We start from the raw sequence: 15,827 nt of genomic DNA, 5'->3' as shown, positions 1-15,827 counted from the left end.
AGATCTCAGAGATGCTTCAGAGAGCAATCTGGTTTATTCGGGAGGGGCTCACAGTAATATAGTAGTGATGACGAGGATTGAGCATGAGCTGGCGAGCTTGTCCGTCCAAGAGCAGCTCCCAAAGACCTACCTCATGGGCTAATGTCACTTCCCATAGTACCGCCCTGTGTGCTCGCTGGCGCAAGGCGGGGGATGGTCTCAAAGCTACCCCTTCTGGTTCCCCACCCAGAAGGAGATAGGTGTGGCTCACTTCCACACTGCCCCAGGGCTGGGGGAAGGGCGGCTTCTCAGGAGCGCTCTCCTTGCCCTTCCCCCCTTAAGGCCAAGATGAATCCCCAACAAATTAGTACTTTGGGGACTCCCTCTCCTAATTATTGAGCACTTATTTATTTGCCTTCCCAAAGCTTCCAGGACGCCTGAGACAGTGGGATAGGCCACTCTAGTAGTCCTGCCAAATTTTCCAAAATGGGCTCTAAAGTATATTTTTCCAGAGCCACCCTATTGGCATGCCTGCAATCTACTCAGTCAAAGAAAACTGATTGGTTTGTCTACAGAAATCTGGCCTCACTTTCATGTAAACGATGTCCAAAGTTGGCCTGAATTCCCAACCTTCAATTTTACTCTTACTGATTTAAACAATACTCCAGCAAAATGGCAAAGAGTCCAAGGTCCCCTACACCCAAGCCCTCCTCTGCCTCCACTCCAGAGACCCCCCTGTTGATCCTATTCTGTCCACCAAGCCCTTCCCTGACTTCAGCTGGCCCCTCTGCTCTCCGTCCCCTCTGCTCTCCTGCCTTGCTCCACCAAGTCCTTCTCTGCTGTAAGCCTCCCAGCTCTTTCCTCTAGAAAGGGAACTTTCCTTGCTTTGTAGCAATTTCCATCTCCTCCCTCCTCTCTCTCTCTCTCTCTCTCTTTCTCTCTCTCTCTTTCTCTCTCTCTCTCTCTCCCTGACGACCTCCACACTGGAAATCATTTACCATTACATCACCTTTATTCCCACTGACAGCCCTTCTATTCATGCCCTTGAGAGTGAGATGCAGGCAGGGTCCCAGGGACCCCCCCTGTAAGTTCCCTCTTAAAGGCTAGCCATCCTGGATCAGCAGTTCCATAAGCCCAAGTCTTTTCTTCCTCCTGGCTCTTGTAACCACATTACCCCTCTCTTTATCTGATCTGGATTCTCTAAGTAAAAACTTCCCACTCTAAGCAAACTTCTTCTGTTGACCTTTGCCCTCTCCTACTTCTCTCTCCTTTCTCCTCCACCCCCAAAATACCATAGCATACCCAAAACAAACCTATCCTTTTTGCCTTTGAGAAATAGACACTAAACCATTCCTTTTCTCTTCCCTGTTCCTACTCACTTCAAAAATCTGGATTCTTAATTTCTCCCTTAAGGCAAACTCCTCTAGGAGGCTGCAGAATAAAAATCCCTCCCTCTCACCTCTACCCTATCCCACAGCTCTATCCAAATGCCTCCTCTCCTTAGAAACCTGTCTGTCCATCCTCTCCCCCTATTCTTTCTACAGACCTTGGAGACTGACACCTGGAAGAGACAAAGGACATGGGGGGGAGGGATCTGTAACTCCCCACTCTTCCACCAAGCTTACATATACTAAAGTGCTTCAGCATCAAAATTGTTTTAAAGATTTTCTGTTGTTATCAATGTTTGTTTAAGCATGCAAATTCTGTTAAATTCTGTTTGCTGTTTGCTAAATCTAAGTTTTGTCTTGTATTTTGTTTGGTATTACCTGTTTGTCTAAAACTAACCACATGATTATATCATATTGGGAAAAATAATATTTGCCATTGTAATTCCAAGAGAATTTGTGGCTGATTTTCATTTTAAACCTAAGAGAGCCTTAAACCTTCTCTACAAACATGTATTTGTCTATGTGTGTGTGTAAGCATGTTCAAAATTATCTCATTGTAATACATAAAAACTATCATAATTTCCTGAAAGTATTTGTTCCTTGACTGCAATTGTAAATCTTGTATCAAAGGAGTTGATCATCGTATGTGCTGTTTGTGCAAAGGAAACATCTTTATCAAGGAAAGTAGTAAAAGGAATGAGACACAGCTCTTCTCCTGGACAGCAGTGATGAAGAAAACCAGTAAGGAAAAGTGTAAACAAAAAGGAAAAGAGAGCCTTGGAAAGGGAAATTGAGGAAACGAGAAATTGTTTCCTCTGGATAAGAAAGGATTTGGAAAGTAACAATTGTCTTAAAGTTGTGTCCCATGGAAAAAGGTGGAAATTAAGACAAATCCCAGAATGTTTGAGTATATAGCAGATGGTATGAGAATGTCTTATAAGATAAGAGCTTGAGTTCATTCTTTATGTCCCATTTACAAAAGTAATTGTTTGTGTAAACCAAAGTTCACTTAAGTGTTTGTTTATGTCAAAGTCTTTCAAATGAACACCTTTTAACTCAAATGCCATTTTTCACTGTTTAATCTGTAAGCTTCCTTGGATACAAAGCTAAAAGGACACCAGCTTCTGCATTCTTTGTTGTAATTACAAAGGCTTAGTGACACCTACAATGTCTTTACCTCAATTAAGTATACTAAAGTGTTATATGCAATTCAGAATAACTGTATATTGGGCTGGGAATATGGCCTGGTGGTAGAGTGCTTGCCTCATATACATGAAGCCCTGGGTTCGATTCCTCAGCACCACATATATAGAAAAGGCCAGAAGTGGCACTGTAGCTCAAGTGGCAGAGTGCTAACCTTGAGCAAAAAGAGGCCAGGGACAGTGCTCAGGCCCTGAGTCCAAGCCCCAGGACTGGCAAAACAAAACAAAAACACAGTATTTCTATTTGATCTCCTTGTTGCTTTAACTGGACATAAAAAGGATTTTGTGGCAAAGATTACAGTTCAAAGCCAGCCCAGGCAGGAAAACCCCTCTAAAGCTCCATCTCCCAACTAACCAGCAAAGAGCCAGGCTGGAAGCATGGCTCAAGAGAATTAACCAGCCAAATGCTGGAAGTGGTAGACTGCTAACCTTGAGCAGAAGTGCTCAGGGACAGTGCCCATGCCTTGAGTTCAAACTCAGTAACTGAAGAAATGCCTACCAAGTCATCTCAGCAACAAGCACCTGGCCCTTCAGGCCAGTCCAGATAGCCAGGAACCATGAAGAGGAGTAATAGGGTTGTTAGGGGGTCCAGAAATCGATGATGAATGAGGCCACTCAGACAATAATCAGGGTGAATAAGGATTTTATTGAGCAAGATGGTACTGACCAGCCAGGGCTTCACTCAAGGTCAGAATCTCAACATGCAGCCCCGAGTTGTCTTAGCAAGCTGCTTATAAACCAGAAAACCACAGGAATTTCCCCTTTAGCCTAACTATAGTGGCTCGTTACTTTCCAAGAACCAGTCACACACAGGTCAGGGTGTCTTGACCTTTACTGGAAATCATGTGACCATCAGGTGATAAAACAGGACAAACTCTCCTGGGGGACTTACAGGTATGGGCAATACAGAGCAAAACAAGTTTGTTAAGTACAGCTCAAGCCAGGTTACACTAAAGAACACCATAATTGTTCAAAGCTAGTGTCAGTAGATGATCAATTTTCTGCATTTACATCATTTCAGGGTCACAGCCTGGTGCCATATCCTAAATAGAGCCACCTTGTGCCTGCCCTTTCAAAAGTAACCAGAGCCAGGAGATCAAGAGAAATAAGAGGCTTGCTCATCTGATGTCCGTGCCTGTCTACCTTCTAACTGAACAGAAATTTACATTCTTGCCTTTGTTACCTGCTATTACTATTTCCCATCCATACTATATAATCCAGACATCTATTGTCCAGCTATATGGAAATTCCTCCTTCCCTGTAATAGGCCTGTATACCTGACAGCCTGCTCTCCCACAGCTTAGCATGCTCCTTCCTAGGCAACACTAGGCCCATCTAGTAAGGATAGTAAATAATTAGCCTCCACCCCCTCTTCCTTGAGATGGCACTCTCTGGGGCAATTATGACCATGTAAGGTAACAAGATCCCCTTACAAGTGACCTCCAGGGTCAAGGAAGCTGCAGGACCCCCTTGACAGCAGCTATCAATCATAGCCCGACATGGTGAAGCCCCTGGTCTGCATGTCCACACCGAGGTCCCCACCTCCAAAACTTCCTTGGTTATATAAGTCACCCCAGACAATAGACCACACTTCTCACTTCTCCCTGGTGAGAAGGGGTCTTGCCAGTCCCTTTGCCGGCAATAAACCTTTCCTTTGTTCTTCTGAACCTGGATGTCTGCATGGTTTCTGGCAATGTCTAATATATTCTAATAAGGCCAAACTGGGATAATGCTCCAAATGGAACTTTTCTAGCATGTGCCCAGGATGTGTTTTACTGTGTCATTCATATCAACTAGTCCTGCCACCTTTTCAGCTTTGGCCTGATCTCACCTTTTTCAAGTTTATCTTTAACAGGATAACAGCCCTCACTCAGGACACTACCTGGGAGCACATAAAGGCACTGCTGGCAACAGGAGGCTTCACTTAAACTGCCCTGCCCTGCCTAGTGCAGGCCTGCACCCTGAAGACCCCCAGCCCCTGTGACTCCTCAACACCCCCACGTCAGCAGAAAGTAGTCCAAAAGACCACCACACCCCTCAATTTTTTATACTCCTTCAGGGTTTCAAACTATGGGAATCTGCTTTGTTCTCATAACTCCAGGTTGCTCCTCTCTCAGCACATTCTTTTTATGTATTCAAAGACCCTATATGAAAGATTGTCTCTCCCCTCTAGGCCCATTCTTTCTATGTATCCAAAGATGGAATATGATGGATTGACCCCCACCCTATTGCCTCAGGGGCATACAGACACCAGGTAAAACCTCAGGTATCACCCAACCTGCTTTGATATGCAGGCAGGGCAACTCACCTAAACCCAGCTGTAAATAATCCTTTGTGGGCCAAATAGAAAAGTCCACACCTAGACCACAACTTCCTAGACCTAGTGGCTCCTTCATTAACCTCTGCCTCCTTGCTCAGACCCCATATAACCCTGGTCCCAAATTCACTCCCTCACACAACCTCCAAACCCAGGAGAAGGTCTGGACCCCTCGCTGTTCCTCAATAAACAGTCCTTGCCTGTTGACAATTGAGTGCAGCCTATTCCTTTTCCATTCTCCTCCATTTCCCTAATATCCACCAGAATGGCCCTGTCTCATCTTTGCTCTCCCCAGAAGCCTGTGGGTGGAGTCACAGTAAATTGCCCTGAGGAACTTCTGAAATAACCTGGTTCCACAGCCAAAGGAAAAATGGGAACAGTTTTACACTCAAGGGCAAAGAAGCTCAAGGAAACATAAAGAAAGAGGAAAGTTAGTAAAGAAAGCCTTAGGAAAGGAATTGAAACAAAAAAAATGGTTTCCTCTGGATTAAAAAAAAAGGGGGGGACTTGAAAAGTAAAGATTGTCTTCAATTACCACAGAATGTCCAAGTAAGTCCCTGATGTGAGTGAATAGAAGATGGAATGAGTAAGGAAAGACTTTAGAAAGAGAATTGAGGAAACAGAAAAGATTTCCTTGAGATTAGAAAGGTTTTTGGTGTGTTAAAAGGAAGACAAGCCCCAGAACATTTGTGTATGTAGCAAATGGTATGAGTATGTATTAAAAATGAACTTATGAGTAAAGTTGGTATATAATCAAGTTGGCTAATAAAAGAAATGGAAATCAGAACAACATTGAGATTCCACCTAACCCCAGTAAGAATGTCCATTATCAGGAAAACTAACAATAACAAATGCTAGAGGAGATGTGGCCAAAAGGGAACCCTACTACATTGTTGGTGGGAATGTAAACTTGTTCAACCACTCTGAAAAGCAGTATGGAGGTTCCTCAGAAGGCTAAACATAGAGCTCCCCTTTGACCCAGCAGCCCCACTTTTGGGCATCTACCCAAAAGACCACAAACAAGAACACACTAAAACCACCAGCACAACAATGTTCATCGCAGCACAATTTGTCATTGCTAAAATATGGAACCAACCCAGATGCCCCTCAGTAGACGAATGGATCAGGAAAATGTGGTACATATACACAATGGAATTCTATGCCTCTATCAGAAAGAATTATATTGCCCCATTCACAAGGAAATGGAAGGACTTGGAAAAAATTATACTAAGTGAAGTGAGCCAGACCCAAAGAAACATGGACTCTATGGTTTCCCTCATAGGGAATAATTAGTACATGTTTAGGCGAGTCACAGCAAAAGATCAAAATAGCCCAATAGCTATGCTCTTATGAACACATAAGATGATGCTAAGTGAAATGAACTCAACATTATGGAAACAAGTGTTCTATCATTGTTGTAATTATTTTCAACATGCCATGTAAAACCGTACCCTTTTTCTTCTCTCATATTTGTTGGGAAAGTGGAGGAGAATGGAAAAGGAATAGGCTGGACTCGATCATCCACAGGCGAGGACTGTTTATTGAGGAACAGTGAGGGGCACAGACCTTCCTGTGGCATTGGAGGTTGTGGGAGGGGGTGAATTTGGGACCAGGCTTATATGGGGTCTGAGCAAGGAGGCAGGTTATTGAAAGCACGACTAGGTCTAGGAAGTTGAGGCTTTTCCATTTGGCCCACAAAGGGTTGTTTACAGCTGGGCCTAGGTGAGATGTCCTGCCTGCATCTCAAAGCAGGTTGCCATAGAGGTTTTGCCTGGTGTCTGCATATCAAAGCAAGTTCACACATTGAGTGAAACATCCAGACCAAGAAACTCATCTTTAGTCCTAGTTAAAGAGGCTAAGCCATCCCCAGTGACAGCAACGGAGGATAACAGGAGCCCACAGCAGCTTAACCTAGAGCTGCTTGACCTTTGCAAAAGAAAGGGAGGAGAAATATCAAGCATAATTGTTACTCAATTTGCATGTTTTAGTTTAGGGGAAATTCCAGAGATAGATAAAGTAAATAAAGAAGTTAAATGCGTAATCAGTAAATACCAGTTATACCTAGAACCAAGAATTAAAGAAAGATTATTTTGCTTGCTTAAATGGTTCATTGCTTTGTTTATCAGAGTTTACTAGAATTGTAATCACTATTTGCAATCACTGTCAGTTCTGCTTCTGTATGTCTTTGGTTGCTTTGCCTAACTTTCCTGACCACCTGCTGTGGCATGTGACCACCTTCATGTAGTACATGTGAATTTTGCCTTTAAAACCCCAACCCTACTGAAGCCCAATGCTGTTTTCTTCACCATCCCTATGGTGAGGAACAGATGCTGTACAGCTCAATACAGACTCCTAGTCCAAATGACTGAGTGCTGGTGACTTTATTGTTGTGAATTCAAGACCCACCTGAGCTGAGAGGTGCCTGAGCCTGCCAAGAGGAGTAAGGCTTGTGGAGAGGCCTGAGGAGAAGCAAGGCCTCCAGGAAGGAGGAATAGAAAGAAGCTCACTCCTTGGGCAGTTTGGAGGTCAAGACTGCTCTGGGTCCTGGGCTCTGGGTTCTGGCTTCTGGGACAAGGTAGCCACAGGCCAGTATTTGAAGATGGAGGCTGTTGTAATTCTGGGTTTTGTTGTGGGGAGCAGAGCTGACTCCATCTTGACTAGGGAAATATGGTAGGAAATGTTGGGGGGAGTAGATTAGGTCAACCTGATCCCAAAATTCTGCTTCTGTAAATGGCTTGCTTAACTTGTTTGTTGCTTGCTCTACCACCTGTGTCAACCTCCTACATCTGTGCCATGCCTGCTTGTTTGTTTCTTGCCCTATCCCCTGCGTCAAGCCCCTACATCTGTGCTATGCTTTTACCTTTATAAACCCCAATTTGAGGACTGCCCAAGGTAACAGTGTCAGTGCCCAAGTCTTCGCTGTGTCCCTGGCTGGTCAGCCCGCTTTTTTCACTGTTGCAGTTTCAGCTCCAGAGTATGCTGCGTACGTGGCTGGGCAGTTCACTTTTTGCTTCCCTAATAAACCCATCTTTTTGCTTGAGACTGTCTCTGAGTGGTGGATCCTTGAAGGGACAGGGAACCCCCTCCCTAGAGCCCCCTAACAGTTTGGGGTTGTAAATAAAGCTCCTTTGTAAATAAAACTCGTTTGCCACCTTTAGCCATGCCTCCATGGATTTTTCTCGCTCTCAAGTCACTATAGTAATAAATACTCTGATCCACAATGTTTTATCTTGCTTCATGGATATTCAAGGAGATTTTATTGATCATATAAGCCAGGGGTGAAGAATGTCTGGGTCACCAGCCATATAAAGCCATGAAAATATTTGTATATGATGGGAGTGACTCTATGCTTCTTGTTGGCCTTCTGCCTTTGTTGATAATGTTGTATGACCAGTGTATATATGTCTTATAAATGCCAAAATGGCATTGGAGTTTGAATTCAGGGCCTAAGCTCTGTCCCCAACTTTTTTGTGTGGATAATTCTTCACTCTCAAGCCCCTTCCTCCTAGTCTTTCCTGAGTTGGTTTCCAGATACACTGAATGGGTTGACTTGGGAGGGATTACTAGGACTCCATGTCCCTTCCTGAGGATCTTTGATAGCCACTCAATATAGCAATAGTCATCACCCAGGCCTCACCACTATCACTGAATTCAGGCTGATTAGCCAGGATTCTGTGGAAAATGGCCCTTATGGGATACAACTGTCATGGAAGACATAAAACTGTGGCTGCATCAGGTACTATCTGGCATCCTTTAAAGAGATGTGCCCCAGACGGCAACACAAACTGATTTTTAACCAAAGAATGGTGTACACTCGGTCACCTGCCATCCCTCCCACTGTCTCTCCCTCCCCCCCCCCCCCCCCCGCCTCCGAAACACAGCAGGTCTGAGATCAATGGATTTTGAAAGGCACAGAGAGGACAGTTACATCCTGAATAGCCAGGTGAATTCCTGAACCACTTGCGCAACAATGACAGATGTCATTGCAGGCAGCACACACACCCATCAAGATTCCCAAAACATGGCACCATGGTTCCAGATTTTTCTTAGGGAAGAAATCAGAATAAATGAGTACTGGCCTTAGTGCTTAGGAAAAATGGGTTGCAAAATAGGCCTTGGCATCTGGTCAGGGAAGTTCTCTCTGTTAGCCTTGCCTATACACCTCCACGAGCTCTAGGTGACAGTAATTTACTTTACCTTGTCAGTAGGCACACCATGATCTTCACCCTGACATCCAGGTGATAGTCTGTGCCTAGTCAATAAAATGCAATCAGTATTATCACTCAGACCAAAGGTTATTTCTTCTTACAGACTCATGTAAGACCCTGTCTATTAAGTTTCCTCTAATTTTCACCTGTCTCCATGGCTGTTCTCTTTAAAAATATATAGAATTCGCCCAAATAAGCAACACCTACAGTTCTTTACCCCTCCATGCCCTACAAGGCATATCATCACCCTCCAAAACCTAGCTCAGACAAAACAAACAAAAAAGCCAAATTGATTAAATCTTTCCTCACCACTGCTCCAACCAATGAAATTAACTTCTTCCCATGGAGCACTAGTCCCTCTCCTCTCACATCTACTCTCTACCACCATTGATGGCTTCCATGCATATTTCCCTTTGCAGACTGGGAGATTATCAAGGCAGTATTATATGCTATTATGCCCCTAATCCCAGCAGAGTGATGATTGGCCTCCTGCATGTTCTCTTCCTGAGATTCTTTGCCAACTACTCCATCTTTTTGGATTGACAGAATAACAAGAGCCTCTGCCACCACCATTCCAAGTTCCACTTTGCATCCCACTGCCAATAGGTCTCTACAGGCCAAAACAGGACCTAGATGACAGAAATGGTGGCTGCAGTGACTAGTATCAATTCATTCTGCTCTTTTGAAAGAGCAAGCTAAGGATTATTTTTAAAAGATAATTTTTAAATGGTCCAATCTCCTTGGATCAACGTATATTTAAAAAGCCCAGAAGGTTACTAATTACACTGGAACAATGGGTATGAAAGGACAAAATAGGAGATCAGCAAGCCTCCATGGCCAGGAGGATCCCAATCAACATTTTGGCCACCAATGAGTGAAGGATGTCACTACAGATAGCAAACATAGCATCCAGAACTCCATATTGATTCTTCCAGCTTTTCATTAGGCCAGTGGAGGCCACAGAAGGTGGGTTCAGCTTGGATGAGTGGTGATGATGTGAAGAAGGAGGCTTGAAGGCTGCTCGGTGGAGATCTGTAGTAGCTGTCTCCAGGACCTGAGCACCCTCCCACAACACTCTGCATGGACATAACTCATGAGTAAGTGATTAGAAACCATACAGGTACATTGCTGTCATTCCACTTTATGTTCTATGTGCACTTAGCTTGATCATTCCAAGAATACAGGACCAACAAAAAACACTTCCAAATTCATTTTACAAAACCAAAGATACTTAAGCTTTGCTTGGACACTCCGACTTCTCTTTTTTTTTTTTTTTTTTTTTGGCCAGTCCTGGGCCTTGGACTCAGGGCCTGAGCACTGTCCCTGGCTTCTTCCCGCTCAAGGCTAGCACTCTGCCACTTGAGCCACAGCGCCGCTTCTGGCGGTTTTCTGTGTATGTGGTGCTGGGGAATCGAACCTAGGGCCTCGTGTATCCGAGGCAGGCACTCTTGCCACTAGGCTATATCCCCATCCCCAAATCATTTTCTTTTTTTTTTTTTTCTTTTTTGCCAGTCCTGGGCCTTGGACTCAGGGCCTGAGCACTGTCCCTGGCTTCTTTTTGCTCAAGGCTAGCACTCTGCCACTTGAGCCACAGCGCCACTTCTGGCCATTTTCTGTATATGTGGTGCTGGGGAATCGAACCCAGGGCCTCATGTATATGAAGCAGGCACTCTTGCCACTAGGCCATATCCCCAGCCCCACTCCGACTTCTCTTGATACTCTGTCACCATCCACCCTCTGGTAGAAAAATGGCAGACTGTATATATCTCCTAGACATTGAGGAGGTAGAGGCCCTCCTCCAGGCAGCTGGCATAGAATCATCAACAACTCAATCAATCAACAACACAAACACTATTATCACAAAGTGCAAATATTACTAATCACCACAGTTCATCAAGTCCTCCTAGCTTGGCTTACAGTTCTTTGAGGCTGCTGGACACCAGCTGGTGTGGGGAGAGAGACAACAGTGAAGTAAAATGCCCAGACTTCTTTCTCTAATGGAAGTAAGTGAAATGTCTATCATGATAGTTTGTATCCTTTGTGTGAAAGTTTTCTCCAGGACATATGAGATAAAAATCCATATAAACTCTAATTTTTATTTTTATTCTTTTGTCCATCATAGGGCTTGAACTCAGGCCCTTGGCACTTTCTGTGCTTTTTTTTCAAGGCTAGCACTCTACCACTTTGAGCCAAAGCTCCACTTCTGGTTTACTGGTTCATCGGAGATTAGAGTCTCACGGACTTTCTGCCTGAGCTGGCTTCAAACCGTAGTACTCAGATCACAGCCACTAAGTAGCTAGGATTACAGGCCTGAGCCACCAACACCCAGCTAAGTCTAATTTTTTTACTTCATTTGTTCATCCATTCATTGATACAATACCAAAGCAATAGATGTCCCCTGTAAGCATTGCACAGGTATGGGATGGGTCTCATTGTACCCAGTCTTCTTGCCCCAGTGTTGCCTTAGGTGAAATGATAGACATAAGGATGCTGAGATAGACCTGAGGTATATCTATAGCATCCTGGGAATAAAGGAGTTCTGAAAAGACATTACTATGGAATGAAGAGGAAGCAAGCTTGGATATTAACAAAGAGACATGAAGTCTTCCAGACCTAAGGAGACATCACCTCTCACCAGAAAGAGAGTGGGGATACAAATATGAAGACAGCAAATGGATTGATGGATAAGATCTCCCTTTCTGTGTTCCCAAATTTTGTAATAAGATAGATAAGATATTTTGTAATAAGATAGAATAGACTCGTATAACTATCGACCATGACCTCACCTAAACCCAAAGCTCTTCTTGATATCCTTCAGTCCCCTCTATAGCTCACACAGATTTTCTTCTTCCATCAACACTAGGCCTAGGGCTGGGAATATAACCTAGTAGCAAGAGTGCTTGCCTCGTATACATGAAGCTCTGTGTTCGATTCCTCAGCACCACATATATAGAAAATGGCCAGAAGTGGTGCTGTGGCTCAAGTGGCAGAGTGCTAGCCTTGAGCAAAAAGAAGCCAGGGACAGTGCTCAGGCCCTGAGTCCAAGCCCCAGGACTTGTTAAAAAACAAACAAAAAAAATAAGGCCTAATGTATCCTTCTATTGTCTGCTAGCCAGTCTTCATGTGAACTTGGGAGTTTTACCAGGGACTTTTCAAGCTCTGCTCTTTGTGCTTCTGACACCAGCATGAGTGACAGTATTTTGGTAGATGATAATCACAGATAGATACTAACATACAGCAATAATGCAGATATTAGTGTCTTTATGAAAGGCTTGACATGTAATCACAATCTTCAGATGGTATTAGACTCAGTGGACTGTTGACTTTCTCTTCTTTCTACTCTACCAGCACTCTGTATGATATACTGAATCAGAAGTTACAGACATCATCAATGTTTAGGAAAACCATTTCCTGACATCTAATTGTGGCTGACATTGTCTGCCCAGCTGTGTGGACACAAGTTTTCCATGTAATCATTAAACCTTTCTCCAACCTCTTAGGTTCTTCTGGGGCACAATGATTGGCACCTCTCCCTTTCCATCTCTACATCCACAGAAGAATTTATAAACATTATTGTTACAATTTGTTGTTGTTTGTGCTCTTGATGATGGCCATTCTGACTGGAGATGAAATCTCAATATAGTTTCAAGTTGCATTTCCTTTATAGACAGGGATGCTGAATATTTCTTCATGCACTTATCGATGAGTCGTACTTCTTTTTGCTAACTGTCAGTCCATTTGCCCATTCATTAATTGGATGGTTGTTATTTTTTCAGAGTTCAGTTTGTTGTTGCTGTTTTGTGCCAGGCCTGGGGCTTGAACTCAGTACATGGGCACTTTCCCTGAGAGTTTGCTCAAGGCTGGTGCTCTGCCACTTGAGCCACAGCTCCAATTCTGGCTTTTGGGTGGTTAATTGGAGATAAGAATCTCATAGACTTTCCTGCCTGGGGTAGCCTCAAACCATTTTCATCAGATCTCAGCCTCTTGAGTAGCTAAGATTATAGGCATAAGTCACCAGTGCCTGGCTACCCATTTTAGCAATCATCCATTCATCAAAAAACAAAATCCATCTTCTCTGACCTCTGCTGCAAATGGAAAAAAAGAAACAAATCTGGGAGCTGCCATTTTGGAGTCCTGGGTGCTATGTGTGTTGCATGTGGTGGCATCTGCCCTGTCACTGGTGGTTAGGGTGTTGAAGAGGTACAGCTAGCAATACAGCTTTCTGTTATCCTCATCTGTCCTTTCATGACTACTGATCTGAGATGTAAGAGTTTACTAAAGAGATAGGGCCATTCTTCAGTGAACCACCTGCCTCCTTTGCTAGTTTGTTATCAACAAGACAATACTTTGACGAAATGTCAAATTACTTTTCATTGTAGCCATCAGCTCAGCAGAAACCTGGTGGATCAACTAGCACTTGAGGTGATGATGATCACTGCACAGGTCATTCCTCTTGTCCTAGAAACCATCCAGGAAGATGGGAGTCATTAGCAAAGAGTCACAAGAAGAGGAAACGCAGAGGACCTACAATCTCAGCCAACTCATTTCAAAATCCATCTGTCAAAAACCCAATCTGACAAGGAGGAAAATAGTGGGGAACAATATTCAGATTTCTTTCCTTGATGACCTCAAAGTCTTGTAAGGGGAACAGACACAGAATTCACCTATGGAAGAAGAATAAAGAGGGTAACAACCAAAGTTGTGTGTAGAGAAGCTGCGTAGAGGATGAAATAAAATTTATTTGCTGGAAGGGCTTGACAATGAATAACTGAAGCAAATTGGTATTTTGTTTCCAGAGCTGGGTTTTGAAGAACAAGTATATTCTGAAGACCACACGATATTTATATGCACAAGAATGTGTATACATAAGGAAAGATCTTTAGATATGGTATCACTAGATTGGTTTCAGATAGTCAGGAAAGAGGGCAGCCAGGGAGAGAGATGGAAATTAGACAAAAATTAGTGTCAATTGCGCATCACTTGTCAATTTAGTAAATTCAGTATCATTTGAATTTCTGATAATAAATTTTGGGGGCTGGGGATATGGCTTAGTGTTAGAGTACTTGCCTTGCATACATGAAGCTCTGGGTTCGATTCCTCAGCACCACATAAATAGAAAAAGCCAGAAGTGGTGCTGTGGCTCAAATGGTAGAGTGTTAGCCTTGAGCAAAAAGAAACCAGGGACAGTGCTCAAGCCCTAAGTCCAAGCCCTAGGACTAGTGAAAAAAACAAAAAAGAAATTTTTTTTGTTTTACCAATAACATTGGTTGTTTACCAATTTCCCACAGAATATGAACTCAAACAATGTCAAAATAAGGTTGAGCAGAATTCTGTGCCAACTACCACAGTGGAGTGGATTCCTGCCTCCAGGGGATACCCAGCATACCAGTTTCAAAAGAAGACTGATAGTCATAAAGAATATAGAAAAATATTACACAAGCACTGTTCACAGGTGCTCTGTTTCTACTAAGTTTTAAGAATTTTGGAGGAATTTGATCATCTATCTCTCAAGCCAGCAGGCTCAATGTACAAGGGCCAAGGGTCGGAGTGATGATAATGAATCTAATTTTTTTTTTGTCAGTTGTGGGGCTTGAATGCAGAGCCTGGATGCTGTCCCTGAGTTCTTTTGCTCAAGGCTAGAGCTCTACCACTTGGAGCCATAGTACCACTTCTGGTTTTATGGTGGTTAATTGAAGATAAGAGTATCACAGACTTTCTTACCAGGCTTTGAACTGCGATTCTCTGATTTCAGACACCAGAGTAGATGGGATTATAGGAGTGAGGCACTGAACCTACCTAATTTCTAAACACTCAGTTGGGGAGATGCTCTCTGATCACAGGTGGCAGAAACAACTATTAGAAGACTCTCTGGCCAGTTTCTTTGCCCACTTGAGAAATTACATATTCATCAAAAAGCCAAAAGCCAGTTGTTCTCATCTTTGTGGCTTCAACAAAATAGCTTCCCTACCCCCACCCTCGGGTGCTATGGATGCTGCTGGTAATGCCACCTGTCACTTCATTCCCTTCATACACATTGCTCTCTCCTGTGAAATGTTCCAATTGGACGGGGAAATTCTTTGGATGAAGATCTAAGTTGTTGTCTGTAGCACACACCTTTAAAGGCTTCCTCAAAACTGAATGGTATAATCACGATCTTCATGTCATCCATTTGTGATCTCTCCCAGAGAGATTGTGTCCATAGAATCTGGTAGATTTGAAACAATGAGGAGAGTTCCTGTTGTCATACTAGACAATCCAGTAAGTTAGACTGATAATCATGGAGCCACAAGCAAAGACAATGCCCTCCCAATCTCTGCCAGTTCACTCAACCAACTCTTCTATATAATGTATTCTGATGGGAATTAGACAAGTAACAGTAAATAATACCAAGGTTAGTTATATGATAGTCTTACAGTCTGATGAGGACTATATACATAGACCATCAATAGTGATTGAGAGAAGAGAGGACAGCAATAGAAGTTGGGAGAGCTGGGGACAAAAGCTAATTGGGAGAGGATGTAATTGAGTTTGTTGCAAGATTTGCAAAGGTAGATTCTACTACCTTAATTTCTTTTGCATAAACGGTTTTTATGTGAGAACATTCTAGGAAGGGGAACCCATGGGGGCAAAGAACTGGATGGTGTAGTCGATTTGGGTGAATTTCATGTATTTTGGAATGAGCTCACCCAAGGAAACAAGAGCAAGTTTGAAGCAATTTAATGCTGATGGCTTC

At 43.3% G+C, this 15,827-nt stretch overlaps 1 protein-coding gene across 1 annotated transcript in view; it reads left to right on the top strand.

Annotated features, from left to right (window-relative positions):
- The window catches only part of LOC125367244 (cytochrome P450 3A25-like), a 75,308-nt gene that overhangs the window by 32,769 nt on the left and 26,712 nt on the right, over nt 1-15,827 (top strand). The gene's annotated exons all lie outside the window — the stretch shown is intronic.

The sequence above is a fragment of the Perognathus longimembris genome, chromosome 1 (assembly GCF_023159225.1).
Source record: "Perognathus longimembris pacificus isolate PPM17 chromosome 1, ASM2315922v1, whole genome shotgun sequence".
Lineage (NCBI taxonomy): Eukaryota > Metazoa > Chordata > Mammalia > Rodentia > Heteromyidae > Perognathus > Perognathus longimembris.
The sequence above is the reverse complement of the archived record's forward strand: the minus strand, read 5'-3'. Positions and strand labels throughout refer to the sequence as shown.